Genomic DNA, 15,733 nt, shown 5'->3' on the forward strand with positions numbered 1-15,733 from the left:
AATCTGTCTAGGTTTATTAAGTATTTAAACTGCAATAACATGGAAATCTGCTTCTCAGCACAGCGTAGTTTATTTATCATAAATGTGTTAGATATTAATGCCACAAAGATACTTGATAGTTCAGTAAAAACATCTGAAAAATGCTCTGTTGTGTGTTAAAAGCTATCATCCTAGGTTCATGATTCAAAATATGCCCAGTTACTCAGAATAAGGAGAATTTGCTGTGACAATAAGGAATTGGAGTCAGCATTTTACAAATTAGATAATACATTTCTGTGTAAGGATGTAAGAAGGACATTGCAGCAGCCACATACCTCTCAACCTCTTACAGCAAGAAATAAATCAAAGGCCCAAAAATAGGGACAATTTTTAAATATTGCTCTTGCAAACTTAGAAAGTTGACAGAATAACAGGTTTAGCATTAGCATGAACTTTCCAAAGGGAATGAAGTCAGAAACTCAAATCTCTGTCACTATTTTCTAACTTCAACCTTTAATGATTTGCTACAAAATTGCCAGAAAAAACACAATTTTATGAAAAACAGACCAAAAATATGAGATAATAATCTGGACATTCTGTGAAAATCTGTACAGTTCAGAAATATGGCCCACACTCATGAGTGGCAATACACCAAGGGAAAGGATCCCTACTTACGAGGAAAAATTTGATGGATCTAGGAATCAGCTTAGATATACCGTAACTTTTGGAACTAATACTAAACATATTAAGAAGGTAGAAGACAAATAATGGCCTTCATTAACATCAGATAGGTTTTTTTTCTAATATCGATTCACTACAATGCAGTTTTGCATGTAAAAAGGGGAAATCATAGTCACAGGACTTTTTCCCACTATAAACAACCCAGGGTAGATGATGGCTCTAATTCTGATATGAGTGGTTGCAGTCCCATGGCCAGTGTAGTTGTTGTAGTATGGTATATAAAACAAAACAGTACAAGGACATATGATATTAGACATCATGTTACTTGTTCCAGACGAAATGTGATTTACTTAGTAATATGTATATGGCATCTTTTACGTATGACAAACTAGCTGCAAATGGCACCAATGAATATTGTTATACCTCAAAGAACAAAGCACCCTGTATAAACATTTGGGGGTTCATCAGCAAGCACAATTTAAATGTCTTGGTAATGGCGTGATTAGGATTAGACTTAAAGCCCTTGATGAGTGGGAAAGGAAATGTATTTTGTATTTGGCAGCCTTGCAGTCACCAGAACATAATGACATTTTGCGGTATTAAAAATGGTTTGCGTTACTATTTCTCAGCCCAACCACTGAGTGGAGCAATGGCATTGATGCATTCTGAGGAAGTACTGCACTTCTACTTTAGTTGGAGAGATTTTACTTTTTGACAGTCTCACTTAGCAGGAAGGAAGGAACTTTTTTAAGATTACTTTAGTCTTGCTGAGAGTGTTGGTGGCTACCAACCACAGAAATTATATCTGTTATTAGTATTTTTATGTACTTCTTCTAAGAGGAACATTAGAAGTCTTTTTTGCTATTAAGTTTTTAAAAACACCTTTATTGAAATATCACTTGTGACACAGACAAACTTGCATTTATATAAAAATAATCAAACCATATTAACAAGATCACATTTACAAACAAACATGACATATATTGCTTTGGTCCTAGAAACCATATCCAATTTAGAATGCTTAGTAAAGGTATGCACTTGAGCAATAAGTAGCAGCTTCAAGGATAGAATTAATGTCCAAACTCTTGAAGAAAGCACAAGAAGAGGTAACAGCCCTAGAGAAATGAGCTCTAACTGAAGTAGACAGATACTTGCCAGAAAAAAGTAACAAAAGGAAATGGCCTTACATATCCAGGAGGAGATGGTTTGCTTGGAAACAGCTAAACCTAAAGTCCTGGAATGAAAACTTATGAATGGTCTTAGTTTTATCCAAATAATCCCTGAGCTGTCTGTGCAAATCCAAGGTACACAAGACCCTCTCATTAGCAGACTGTGGGGAAGGAAAATAGGAAGGGAGTTGCACTGCCTGATTTAAGAAGAACTCATTAACAACATTAGTATGAAGAGACACAGTTTCTGTGAAAAAAAAAAAAACAAAGACAAAAAAGGAGGAATGGCCATAAGGCCCTGAAGCTCAAACAAATGAGAGCAAGCAACAAGACAGTCTTCCAAGTACATTGCTGCAGAGAAGCTGATACTGCAGGCTCAAAAGGAGCCTGAGTCAATTTTTCCAAAACAAAATTAAGGTTCCCAGGGAGGAGGAATGCAAGACGCCTTTAGGAAACTGACCTCAAAACAAGAAACCAAAGGAGGAGTCAAGGACAGACCAGCAGAACTAACTGACAAATGGGACTTCACAGAAGAACAGGCCAAGCCAGACTGGAGCAACTCACACAAATAAGAGAGAACCAGACGGACACCCACTGAAAAAGGTTCCTGGCTATGAGCATGGCACCACATAGAAAATCTTTTCCATTTGGACATATAAGATTTTCTGGTTACATGTTTTTTGTCTCCTCAGAAAAGAGGTGCCTAAAAGGGATCAAAAACCTATCACCCACAGAGTCAGTTGAGGAGTGGACAAGTGAGGCTGGATAAGTGACTCTTTGTCATGTGTGAGGAGGTTCAACTGGTGAGGTATCTTGTGGTAATTGCCCCTGCTGAGATGCATTAAGAGGGGGAACCATTGCTGTCTTGGCCAAAAGGGAGTCACTAGCAAGATTTTTGGGGGAAGTCCAGCTGAATCTGCTGCAGGACTCTTGGAAGTAGAGGAAAAGGAGTGAAGGTATAGAGAAACATCCCCTTCCTAAGAAAAGAAAGGGCATCCATCTTCCACACCAGATGGCATGGCACTCTGGAAAAGAAAAGTTGAAGCTGCCTGTTCAGAGGGGAGACAAAAAGGTCTACTTGAGAAATACCCCACCAATGGACTATGTCCAGAAGCACATCTCAATGAAGCATCCACTCATGAGCCTGTGTTTTGGACCTGCTCAAATAGTCTCCCACTGGATTGTGCCCTGAAGGACCATAAACTGCCTGAAGAGTTAGCTGATAACTAATAGCTAGATCTCAGTCCTGAAGAGCCAGCCTGCAAAGAGGGTAAAACTTTATGCTCCCCCTGCTTGTTGACATACCACATATCTGTGGTGTTCTCTGTAAACCTTCAGGGAGCCAGGATAAAACATGGGGTGAAAAGCCTGAAAGGCCAGAATCAGAGCTCTCATCTCTTTGCTACTGATATGGTCTGACTTCTGACTGGGGAGGGGTCAGAGACCCTAAACTTTCAGGTAAACATGGGAAGCCCCCTATACCATGTCTGAAGCATCAGTGAACAGTTCTTGAGAAGGAACCAGAGGCTGAAAGGGCAGGCCTAGGTTGACAGTAAGTTGATGAATCCACCACTCGAATTCCCCCTTGAGACAAGGAAGGAGAGGCACTTTGAAATCCAGAGAGTGGAAATGCTGAAGCCAAACTGACTTGAGGTACCACTGAAACATCAACATATGCAATCTGGCAAGAGAGAGCATTGGAATAGAAGAGGCCATGAATCCTAGGGGCTGAAGAAACTCGCTGGCAGGAATAGCAGGCAGAAGAAGAAGAGATTAAAAGAAAACTGTCAAGGACAAAACCTTTGGTGGTGGAAGAGAGACCAACATTGGCACTGTCTGAATCCTGCACCCCAGATACACATGATCCTGAGAGGGAGTCTGGACAGACTTTTGGAAGTTGATAGTGAACCCCAGACTTTGAAGAAAAGATATGGTGAACTCTAGCACCCCCTATAACAGGCAACTAGGAGAAGGTCGCTGGATCAACAGGTCATCTAAATAAGGAAAAATCTGAATGCCTTTGAGTCTGCAAAAGACAATCACAGGAGCTAGGCATTTTGTGAGTACTCTTTGGGCAATAGAGAGACCAAAGGGCAAAGCAGAGAACTGAAAATGAGAGGGAGAAACACAGAAATGCAAGAGGGTGAACAGGAATATGAAGGTAAGCATCCTTCAGATCAAAAGACACCAGAAAATCCTTGGGTAGCAGCAGAGGAAATAGAGTTTGAAGAAAAAGCATTCAAAAGGAAAGAACCTTAAGAAAGGCATCTAGATTAGGCTTCCAAGTGCCCTCCTTTTGAGGAGCAAGAAATATTCTGGAGAAGAATCCCCTCTCCTACTTCAGAAGGAGGGACAGGCTGAATAGTTCCCTGGTCCACCAGGGAACCAAGAACTTCTGAGAAATGAGAAGTTGCTCTCAAGGAGGTTGAGGAATGCCTAAAAAATGAGGGAAAGACTTCCACACCATGAAGTAACCCTGACAGATGACGGAGAGAACCCAAGACTCTGAGGTGATGAGTTGCCAGTTTAGAAGACAGAGGGAGAGCCAAAGATACAAGGGAACTTGGCCGAGGGTTGGGGGGGGTGTTAAAAGAGAGGCAGGCTTGTCAGAAAAAGGAGGCTGCTTGGCCACAGAAGCCTAAGAAGACTTAGCAGGAAGAGCTCACCTGCCACTTTTCCTGCCTTTAGAGGCCTGACAAGGCCACCTGCAAACAAAAGTAGACCTAGTAGTAGTATACTTCCTTTAGAACCTAGGGATGGGGGACACAAAATATGTTTAAGAGCCTGCAAAGCTTTACCTTTTTCTTGAGGAGACTTAAACATAGCAGCAGCAGTCCCAAAGAAATTTTTATTATCTAAAGGAGCATCCAGCAGCTTTGCCTTAATGTGCTCAGGTAATGACTGCAAACAAAGCCAAAAATAATGCCTCATGACAGATCCAAAGTCAGCAGCTCTGGAATAGGCATCAGCAGCATCATACAGTAGCTCTACTTGATAGAGTGGCAAGCCACCTAAGAGGCAGATCCTAAAGTAGAAGGCAGATAACTTTCCTTCAGAATCAGGGAGGTCAGAAATAACCTGACAAACCTGGGCAATCAAGGCCAGAGCATATTTGGTCATGTGGGTCTGGTAATTAATGTCCCTAAAGTTGAAGGTGGCAGCAGTATAGACCTTCTTTCCAATCTTCTCCATTTCCCTACTATCTTTATCCAAAGGCAAGAGCTTGGGAGAAGGCAGAATCTTAGAAGGCTTGTCAGAGGAGACTGACACTACAGCAGGATTAGCATAAAGACACAAACAGGAAATGACTATCCACAGGAACCTTTTAAACCTGTCAGGTTTCTTAGGAGCAGGGGACTGAGAATCTGAAGTCTATGAGGCAGCTATAAAGGTGTCTAACAAAACAGACAACACAGGCGGTACTGCAGAATGTTAAGGTGTATCCACCTCAAACAACTCATAATACCTCTTCTGGATATCAGACACGTGAGAAGAATCCCACTTAAATTATTCCATCATTCTGGCTACTGTATCCCCAAAAGGACTAATGGATTCCTCGTTATCAGAGCCATAAGCCAAGAGAAAAGGCACCTGAGAAGAATAAGTCAAAGACCTCTCATCAGTCTCCAGATCCTCATCCAAGAAATAAAGTTCCCTTGGCTTTTTACAAGGAGTTGAAGTCAAGGTGGACTAGGTACCGAAACCCCTTGGGGAGGCTTCAGGGCCATTAAGGCATTAAATAGGCCCTTAGTAAACTCCTGCCATTCCCTTTGAGTGTTCCTTGGGCATACAAAAGAATGCCTACTCTTCTATTTTTTTCTTGGTAGGGACTTCAACCCTAACAAACACCGGAGGCTCTGACCCTTGGCGAGATTCAATAAGACTACTCAAAATCTCTTCCCTGACCAGAACCTCCAGGAATCCCTCTACAGCTCTCTAAGATAACCAACTGCAGTTTCCCCTCAATGTCTGGAACAGATGCCTGCAAAGCCTCAGAGAACGTGTGAAAAGAAGGCTCCATACTGGCTTCTGATAGGGTCATGGCAGAGGAAAACGAAGTTGACATTCGATACTCTACAGAGCTATCACCCACTTCTTCAGAGATGTCAAATGGGGGATAGGCAGCCATAGTATCTGGTGGAGATTTCTTGGTCTTCTTTTTGCAGTACCTCAGGGTTAACTGATTCACCCATGCTACATCGGGCAAACTGTTTAAGCCACTGGTTCTTAAGTTAACTGGCCAGGGAAGACAACCAGCTTCTAAGAGTTAGGCACAAACTCCTTACAAATACTACAAAAATTATTAACTACTAAAATGCCCCAAGGAATCACAAAATGCACAAAATTGTCAAATTTTAATTCAAGGTCAAACCTTGAATAAAAATTTGACAATTAATTTCATGCACCCTGTGATTCCTTGGAGCATTTCAGTAGTTATTAATTTTATTTCTTTGCCTTCTACCGCTGGTTGTGTTACTACAAGAATTATGGTCGTGAGTAGCATCCAAACAAAAGAGGCACTGTTCGTAATGATCCTTATGGAGAATCTGCCTCCCACACTGAATTTTCCCTTCTTGGATGACATGACCTCCAGGTAACCAAAAGAAAACAAGAGCAACAGCAGAAAAGAAAAAAAGACCTTAATGGGGCAGTTATCTGATGGCTCAGTATTAGCACAGCAAAGATTATTCAGGCCGATGATCAATAATGGTGTTTGGACTGGTGGCAAAGAAGTTCTGGATAACTGCATCTGTACATCACATTTATGCCCTACATCCTGAGCAGGGAATATATGTGTGACATAGGGCGCATACAAGATCTGAAGGCTTTGGTATACTGGCTGGACATTAGGCTATCACTGGCAGGAGATCCTTAAGGGGAAGAATATTGCAAAAGTGATATAGAAGGACATATATTTTTAGGCAACTTTGACCCTTTTGGGTGACGTGATGTACCAGCTATATAAACACAGCATGTATTTTACGGTTTATACATTGGTTTAAGCAATGACATTAGGAGCCGTTTCATAACCCAGAACATTTAAAAGAATGTAGTTCACTTCACTAAATTATATATTCATAATATTTTTCAATAACGTTTGTGTTTTGAATTTGTTTGCCATATTAGACAATGCATAATATTTAAAGCCAATAATTAATACTTTTTACTAAGTTATTATATCTATACAGATTTGAGTGCTTCCATACTGAGGGACATGTGGCAATATGTAACCACATACATGCACATTTGTATGTAAAATGTTGAATTTCTAATGGTACTATTCCATGATGTCACTTAACAAGCAGGAAGAATACATTCTTTGTTAACACTGAATTTGCTGGGTGACAACAAACATCAGCTACATAAATGCAGCATGTATTATGTAGTTTACACATTGGTTTAACTGGTGGTATCAGAACCTCTTATATAGCCCAGAAATGTTATAAGAAAGTATTTTATTTACTAAATTTAAAATTAAATCTACAATTATGAGAGTTAATGAACTGGCTAAGATGTGTTTATATCCTGGAAGGTACATACAACGTTTACAATATTTGCAATATGGTTTGCGTTTTGAATTTGTTTGTTTGTTGCATTAGATGATGCAAAATATTTGAAGTCGATCAAAGTGTTTTCTTCAGATCTCCTGAAGAAGTCTTTTGTAGCTGAAACTGGTTCAGATACTGCCTAATTTGTTGCTGTTGTTTTCTTTACTGAAACTAAAAGTTGGAAAGTAAATGTTTATTCAAGCGTGCTGGAAGTTTTTTTTTTGTGTTTGTTACATTTCCTAGGATCATAGAAAGTTACTAGGCTATTGGTCCTGAGGCCCTTACAAGGCTAATAATAATAATAATTTATCCCATCTTCCAACAAGTCAGCACCCAATGTCCCTGTCCAGCAGGGACACAGGTGGAATCCCAGGGGTGTATTTTCTGTTCCCCATACAGTTATCCAGGTTGCGCTTAAAAAGGGTTAAAGAGGTACTCTGCTTGACATGGACAGGGAGACTATTCCACAGAAGGGGGAGTCTCTGGGACACAAATCTGTCCCACTAACAAGTCCTATTGATGTCACAGAGCAGACTGAGGTCGCGCATGCAGGTTACTCAAATGAAGTTTGACTTGCAGATATGCAGCAGTCCCATCAAGGCAGGGTCTGAGATTGCTTTGTATGCCAGACAGAGGTCACCTCTGAAGACTCTGTATGAAACTGAGTAAAGGGACAGGGCTTTTATCCTATCTGTGTTGGGTAGATGTTTAAGGCCCTGGAATCTTCTGGTGAGGAACCTCTGTGGTCTCTCCAGCTGCTGCATGGGCTTTGTGAGGCACATGCCGAATGGGGCAATGTACTCAATAATGGGTCATATAAGGGAAGAATACAGGGATGTTATGACCTCCTTGTCCCAGGATGAGGTACCCTTACTAATGAGGTGGGCCATATAGAAAACTTTCTGTACAATGGAGGCAATAGGGTGGTCAAACATCAGTTTGCTATCAACCTGGGTGTCCAAGTCCCTCACGAGTGAATGGTGCTTAGGACCTTGTTATTAATGTGATAATTTGTGGGGACATCAATCTCCCCAAAGGGGGTGATGATGAATTTTTTGACATTTGGTTTGATGCCATGTTTCTGGCACCAGTCATTTGTTTGGATGAGACCCTCTTAGAAGATGTCCACATCACTAGGGGAACTGATGACAGTGCCCAGCTTGCAGTCATCTGCAAACTTGTTCAGCCATAGCCCACTGGTTTTGGCATGCAGCTCAGAAAAGTATGTCCCAAACCATAGAGACCCCAAGACTCTCCCCAAAGGGGGTGATTATGCATTTTTTGACAATCAGTTTGAGGCCATGTTTCTGGCATCAATCATTTGTTTGGGTGTGACCCTCTTGGAGGATGTCCACATCACTATGGGGAATTAATGACAGTGGCCAGCTTGCGGTCATCTGCAAACCTGGTCAGCCATAGCCCACTAATTTTGGCCTACACCTCAGAAAAGTATATCCCAAATAACAGAGGCCATTACATGTCTACTTCTTGAGGTGGCTTTCCCTATTTTGACTAGGTGGGTTCTATCAGTGAGCCAGTTTGCTACCCATCTGGTACATACGGATTGATGCCTAGTTGAGACAGTTTATGTATTATATCTGAGTGAGTAATAGTATCGAAGGCTTTGGCCATGTCAAGGTAGGCTGTGTGCTGCCCCATCTTTCCCTCGTCCATGGTTTTGGTGACTGTCTCAAAAAAGTCGACCAAAGTTAACAGGCATGACCTCCCCTTAATGAAACCAAACTGTGTGGAATTGAGTGTTTGGAGGTTGCCAATGTCCTTGTTAATGAGGTCCATGATAATCTGTTCCATGGCCTTGCAGAACAAGCTCATTAGGCTCATGGGTCTATAATTTCCTGGATCAGTGGATGCTCCACCTTTGTGCAAAGGCATGACAGTGGCTGTCCTTCACTCAGCTGGGACAAAGCCGGTACTCATTGAATAGGGTGCCTATTGGTGCTGCGAGATCCTGCCTGAGTTCATGTAAGATGCAGCCTGTGATGTATTAGGCCCCATGGAGGCTATATTTTTTGACTTTGAGAGGGCAGTGATGACTTACTCCTAGAGCAAAGGGGAGGGGGGGATGGTGCTGAGGATGTCCTGATTTACTGATGAGGAGGACACAGGAGTGAAGATTTCACTGAACCTGTCTGCAAGCAGGTTAGCTATACCTATGGTGTTTGTGTATGTGGTGTCCTAAACCACTAGTTCTGAGCAGATCTGAGTGCTTCCTTTGAGATTGCAGACATATATGAAGAAGGCCTTATGATTGTCTTCAGTTGATGTGGCCAGTTTTATACTCAAAGTTTGCTTTGGAGGATTTCACTAGTGCTCTTATTTGCTTGTTCAGGCTAAAGAGAAATTGCTTCCAATTAGGAACCTGATCCTTCTTGGCCCTGGACAGCAATTGTTTCCTCTTATTGCAGAGTGAATTTATTGCACATGCCCACCAGACAGGTTTACTCTTTGTCCTGTCATGTATTCCTGATTCCATGCAGCTATATAAATGCTCGTATAGTACTTTGGTGTAGGTTTGGACATATGTTCCAATTCCTATGGAGGGGGAAGGGGCTGCAAAACTGTTTCTACCTTTTCTCAGGAGGTTGTAATCAGCTTTAGAGAAGTTTTTTTTTTTGTTTGACCCTAGCTGGGGGGGAGGTCAGGGGAGATGGTGATTTCGAAAGTGACCACTTTATGGTTGGATCTTATCAGGGAGGATGACGCTGTAGGGATGCTGCAGTGGTTACTTATGTTGGTTAATACCAAGGCCAAGATATTATCACCTCTTGTAGGGGTGATGACCAGCTGGTCCAAGGCATTTGCATTGTTGAAATCAAGGAATCTCTGAGCATTTGTGTTTTGGCATGAGTGGTTCTTCCAGTCTATGGTTGGATAGTTAAAGTCACCCAGGATCAGGGTAAGGGGTTGAATCTTGATAGATTCAAAGATGTTAAAATAGGTTGGGTGGACATTTTGAGTCAAAGTTGGTGGCCTATGATTTGAATAGGGGTCTTGTCAGTGGTTAACTATACCTGGAGTGTCTCTTGTGCATCATACTGTTTGACAGTTCTGGAGGTATGTATATTTTTAATCTATATTGGAACTCCACCTCTTTTTGCTTTGCTGCCCACAGTTTGGGGTCTAGATGTATGTTAGGATGAGTAACCTGGTATGCCTAGTGTTCTCTCCACAGCTTTCAACCAGGTTTCTGTGACTTTACAAATGTCAGCATCTTCCAGGGTTAAGAATGCTTGCAATGAGTGCAGTTTCATGTTTAGACTCCTAGCATTTAGCAGCATGATCTTTAATTTGCTTTTTGATGAAAATTTCATGTTGGTAGTTTTGACCTTGTGGCATTGCCTAAATAAAGGCACTATGGGGGAGGCAAGAGCCTTTGCCAGAAGCCTGAAGCCCAAGAGACAGATGCAGGCCATCCCTGGCAAAGCATCATAGTCTCTCAATTGTGTCTTTCCAGGCTGTCAGGTACTGGATCCCCTTGAAATGACACCAGAAACTAAGTCAATTGTTAAAGTCAGTCATTTTCTGTTTGTATTGAGGCATCATGGGTGACAGTAGAATGCTGCTTAAGGTTAGTAACATACCTGCTTGGGACAGATATTCAGTGAGGTCGATCATGTCTATGTTCATATAGTCACGAGAGTTACTTCTCAAGTCATTCATGCCAACAGTCATAACAGTACCTGTTGTTGAGAGACTTGAGTGCATGGGTGATATGGTGGATTCTGGCACCTGACAAATAATTAAAACTGACTTTCTCCTTATCCAGCCTTGTGAGGGACACATCTGTATGTCTCACAATGTAGTTGACTATGACTAATATGTTGGGTTTATGTTTAGGCCTTAGTGGCTGTGAGATACAGGTGTGTGGACTATATGTGGTGTGTGGTGTGCTGGGCAGTGGGGTTTGCATATGTTTTTGCCTCGGAGGTTTCTTTTGTTTGGGTACATTTTTGCCAGTGGGGAGTCTTATTGGGGATCTGGAGAAAGAGGGAGACACCAGCCTCAGTCTGACTCTGTGTGCTCTATAAGGGAAATTGTACTTTACTTTGTGTGTACTTGTCATCCTCCCTATGTGCACGTCCTCACTCGTGTTAGTGGTGAGGATTGAGGCTCCTTGATTACTGGGCCAGTGCAGGGGCATCAAACCTTGCAGGGCATCGTTCATAGTTTTATAGGTAAGTACTAGGTTAGCTGCCATAATGGACAATTTTAAGCTTAAAAAACACACAAAGAGGTGGCAAAGCCATAACTGCAAACAAATACTTAAAAAACAGCTCTGAAGTAAAATGCAAACAGTACTTTTATTATAACATCATTCAATTCTGTCTGTAACACTGAATGAGTAACCAGTGAGAATAATTATAATGAAGTATGTTTTTTTTTTCAACCAGTAAAAGTTTCCAGAACACAGAGACTGGCAACCAGACATGGGTAGAAGTGGCAGCATTAACAAGCAAGCCACAGACAAAAGGATTTCAAAAGTAAAATTTAAATCCGAGGTGGAATGGACCAAAAACAATGTGATGACACAGACAGTACATCTAATAATTGTTTTAAAATTGTAAATTTGTCATCTGTATTTTTAGATGATGAAGCGTGTAATGTGCTGTAAAAAAAGCTGGAGTTCTATTCCTGCTAAATGAGCAAACAGGTGTGATATGATATCTTAATTTTTTTAAGGGATTACTTTAGAAAACTTATTCTCAAATGTTTGTGCAAAGCCAATGTTCAAAATGAAAAATGCTTTTATAAGCATAGTGCTTTTAACCCACCACTAAGAAATCAGCTCAAAGCATTTCTGAATGTTAATGAAATTCAGATAAATGGGCTGTTAAATAACAAGCCTTCATATAAGTATTATAATCTTTCATATAAAGAAAATGCTGTCATTTATACTTTATTGAATAATAAAACTGTTATTACTACCAAGGCAGAGGAAAGTCATTGTGGTTTTGGACAGAGATGTGTACAATGCTAAAATGTTAGAATTACCTTCTGATATTTCTTTTTATAAATCTGTCTCTTTTGCTGAGATTAAAAAGGCATACTCTCAGTAGATTCTGTTATAGAAGATTGGTTGTGTAATGGGATGATTAATAATGATACAAGTAGTTTTTAAGGGTGGCATATCTTAGAATTATTAGAATTTTTTGGCCTGCCGAAAATCTATAAAATGCTAGGCAACCCCCCCCCCCCCCCCCACACACACACACACACACACACACCTACTGTTGATAGCAATAAAAGTAAAACAGAGGTTATGCCAATTTATGTGGATAAACACCTGCAAAAAATAGTGGAATTAAGTGATTCATATGTTAGAAACACATTTGACTTTATGAATAAAACTGAGTGTGCCTGTGTATGAAACTGATTTATTGGTCATTTTAGAGCTCAAATTACTTTACACTTTGATTCCCAGTAATGAGGGAATGGAAGTAGTTAGGCTAGACTTGATTAGTTTGAAGTCTTTTTCCATGAACACTGTACAATTGTTAATGTTGTTCGCATTACCAGACAGTTATATAGAAGAATATATGAGCATAAGTATGCCATATCAGTAGGTGATAAAAATAATACACGTAACAGGCATTAGAAGATAGTCAAGCATAAGGGAGGTTTTAAGTTTATAGTCATAGATCAAATAGAAAGTTATAAAATATGTTTAATGCTGAAGATGAACTAGACTGGAGAGAATATGTGTGGCAGATTAAGTTAAATCCATGTTATCCACTGGGTTTGAATGACAGAGAAAATTTTAATATTTATCTTAGAACGAAAGGGTTAAAGCCCTAATTGATTAATTTGTTCATGTGACTTTTTCAAGTGTTTAAATATGCTGTATTTATTGTTTTATTCAGTCTGAAAAAGTCTTGTTTAGCAAGACGAAAGTACTTACGGAATTCAATTGAAACATGTTATAATAAATGTACTGTTTGCATTTTACTTCAAATCCATTTTTTCCTATTTTAAGCTTAGACAATTTTTTTGTGAGAATCAAACCCTCTACTTTTTGTTTGTGATATAAATTTCATAACCGTTACACCAAACCTCAACACCTAGCTAATTTCCATCCCCTAAAAATATTAGGCTAATGACTCTGGTGAACTTTTTTTAAAGTCTTGCCATGCTTCTCAAGTTAACAACCAAATCCTGCACCTTGTGTCATCCATTTTATTCCTTGCATGGACATTGTTCATAGGCGCATAGGTAATTATTAAGATAGCTGCCTTTCTGGGCCATTTTAAGCCCAGCTAATTTCCCTTAGTGAGAATCACACTCTGTACTTTTTGTTTGTGAGGTAAACACCTTAACCATTATGCCAAACCAGAACCCCTAAAAAATATTAAGTTAATGATTCTAGTGGACTTTTTTTTTTTTTTTTTTACTCTAGCTGTGCTTCCCAAGGTGCGAGTCAAACCCTGTACCGTGTGTCTGTGCAGTAAACACCTTAACCATTATACCAACCCCTTATCATGATTGGTGTTGTGTGTGTTTTTAACACCTTTGTTAAATTATCATTTAAGAAAAAGGCAAATAGACATTAACGGATAAAAAAAAAATCATATTGACAATTTTCCAATTACATACATTATACATCACATATATTTTCCTTCTTTGTAAGTATTATCAGTCTGAGATTCCATAAATTGCTGAGGCTCTGCTTACCCTTAAACCTTATTCATCCCCTGAACATTATACTACATGTATTGTTCCCACAATTTCCATTTACTTCTGTGTAATTTGCTCCTTCCCTTTTCTGAAGATTCCTCTTCCAGTTCTTTTATTTCCTTTTATAATCTTCAACACTTCAAATACAGATGGTTTAGACTTTGATTTCCATTTTCTAGTATTTGATTTTTGTGGCAGCCACTAGAATTAAACTTAATAAGGCTTTACTAGGTCTAGGGAATTCAGATCCCATGTCCTAGCTCAAAAGAATAATTTCTTTAGTTACAATCATTTGCTCACACAATATTTCTGAAAGGGTACTCTGTACAGAATTTTTGAAATCTACCAACTCATTAAACTCCCAACACATATGTCTGTCCCCAGTTATGTCTTTCATCCTCATCATACCTCCAGCATTTGCTAAGGAACTGAGGAAAAAGTATTTGAAGTCTGCTTGGGGTATACAAATGCCTATGCAAATTCTTCCAAGTAAAGATCCTAAACCTTATGGATTTTGTTGCATACTTGGAAGCCATACATATGTCTTCCCATTGTTCTCTTGCAACTTGCTTTTCCAGTCTCCCTTTCCAATCTTTTCTATCCTCCAGTGACTTATTCTTATAGTTATCATTGCAATATTTTATATGCCCTACTTATTATCCCTTTTTTAACTGCAGCTTCTGTTCTACATTCTACGAAAAACTCTACCAGATCACTAAAAGGTAAAGATTTCACTATCCCTTTATCTTTGTATATACTCTGCTATCAATCCCAAGTAGGGAAGGCCTGCAGTCCCAATGTCTATCTGTCAGTCAATCTGTTACCTTTCCCTCTCAAGTTACTTACTCCCAATACCTTTGCTCCTTTGCCAGTTTTTTCCAACAAATTCCAGCCTCTTCTGGATTATTTTCTGTATGCTACCTGTAGTCATCTCTGTTGGCAAAATCTCATTTTCCCTTCTCATGTTGGCTTAGTTCTTAGTATGGTTGTTATTTTCCTTAAGGATCTGCATCCACAATCCCACTCTCTCTTTATTTATTTAATTCCTCATTTGCTTCAGCATCATCCTTTCCATTATGAATTGTAACCTTCTGCTTGTGTTATGTATTTAAGTCTTAACTGTGTAGCTCTAAAATACCCCTTCAAATCAGGTAATCATAAACCACCATGTTAGATCTGAAGGATCAACTTATTCCACTTGACTCTTCCCCTCCCAGATAAAATCCTTCATCTCTTCTTTAATTACTACCCACAACTTCTCCTCTGGTTGATAGAAATATGCCTGATGAAAAACATTTCACTGCTTCCATTTTGCTATCCATATCCTTAAATAAGAGTTTCCAGTTTCTCGTTTTTTTTTTCGTCTTTTTTTATTATCTTTTGTTTAATTTCTTCCAATATATCCTTAGCTGTCATAACAGAAGCCTTTTTAATTCATACTCCTAAATACTTTATCTTATATTGCTGAAACAATTCATATTTAGGTACATAATTTACTGCTATAGTTTTTGTTTTATCTTTATTCATTTTATATCCTGAAAAGACTTGAATCTTTTTTTTTTTTCAAATAATTCTTTTATTTTTCAAAGTATGAAACAATGCATACTGAGAGAGGAAATACATTACAGTTATGCACATTAAAATGCAACGATGGATAATTAC

Source organism: Protopterus annectens, chromosome 2.part0 (assembly GCF_019279795.1).
Source record: "Protopterus annectens isolate FY-2018-M chromosome 2.part0, PAN1.0, whole genome shotgun sequence".
Lineage (NCBI taxonomy): Eukaryota > Metazoa > Chordata > Ceratodontiformes > Protopteridae > Protopterus > Protopterus annectens.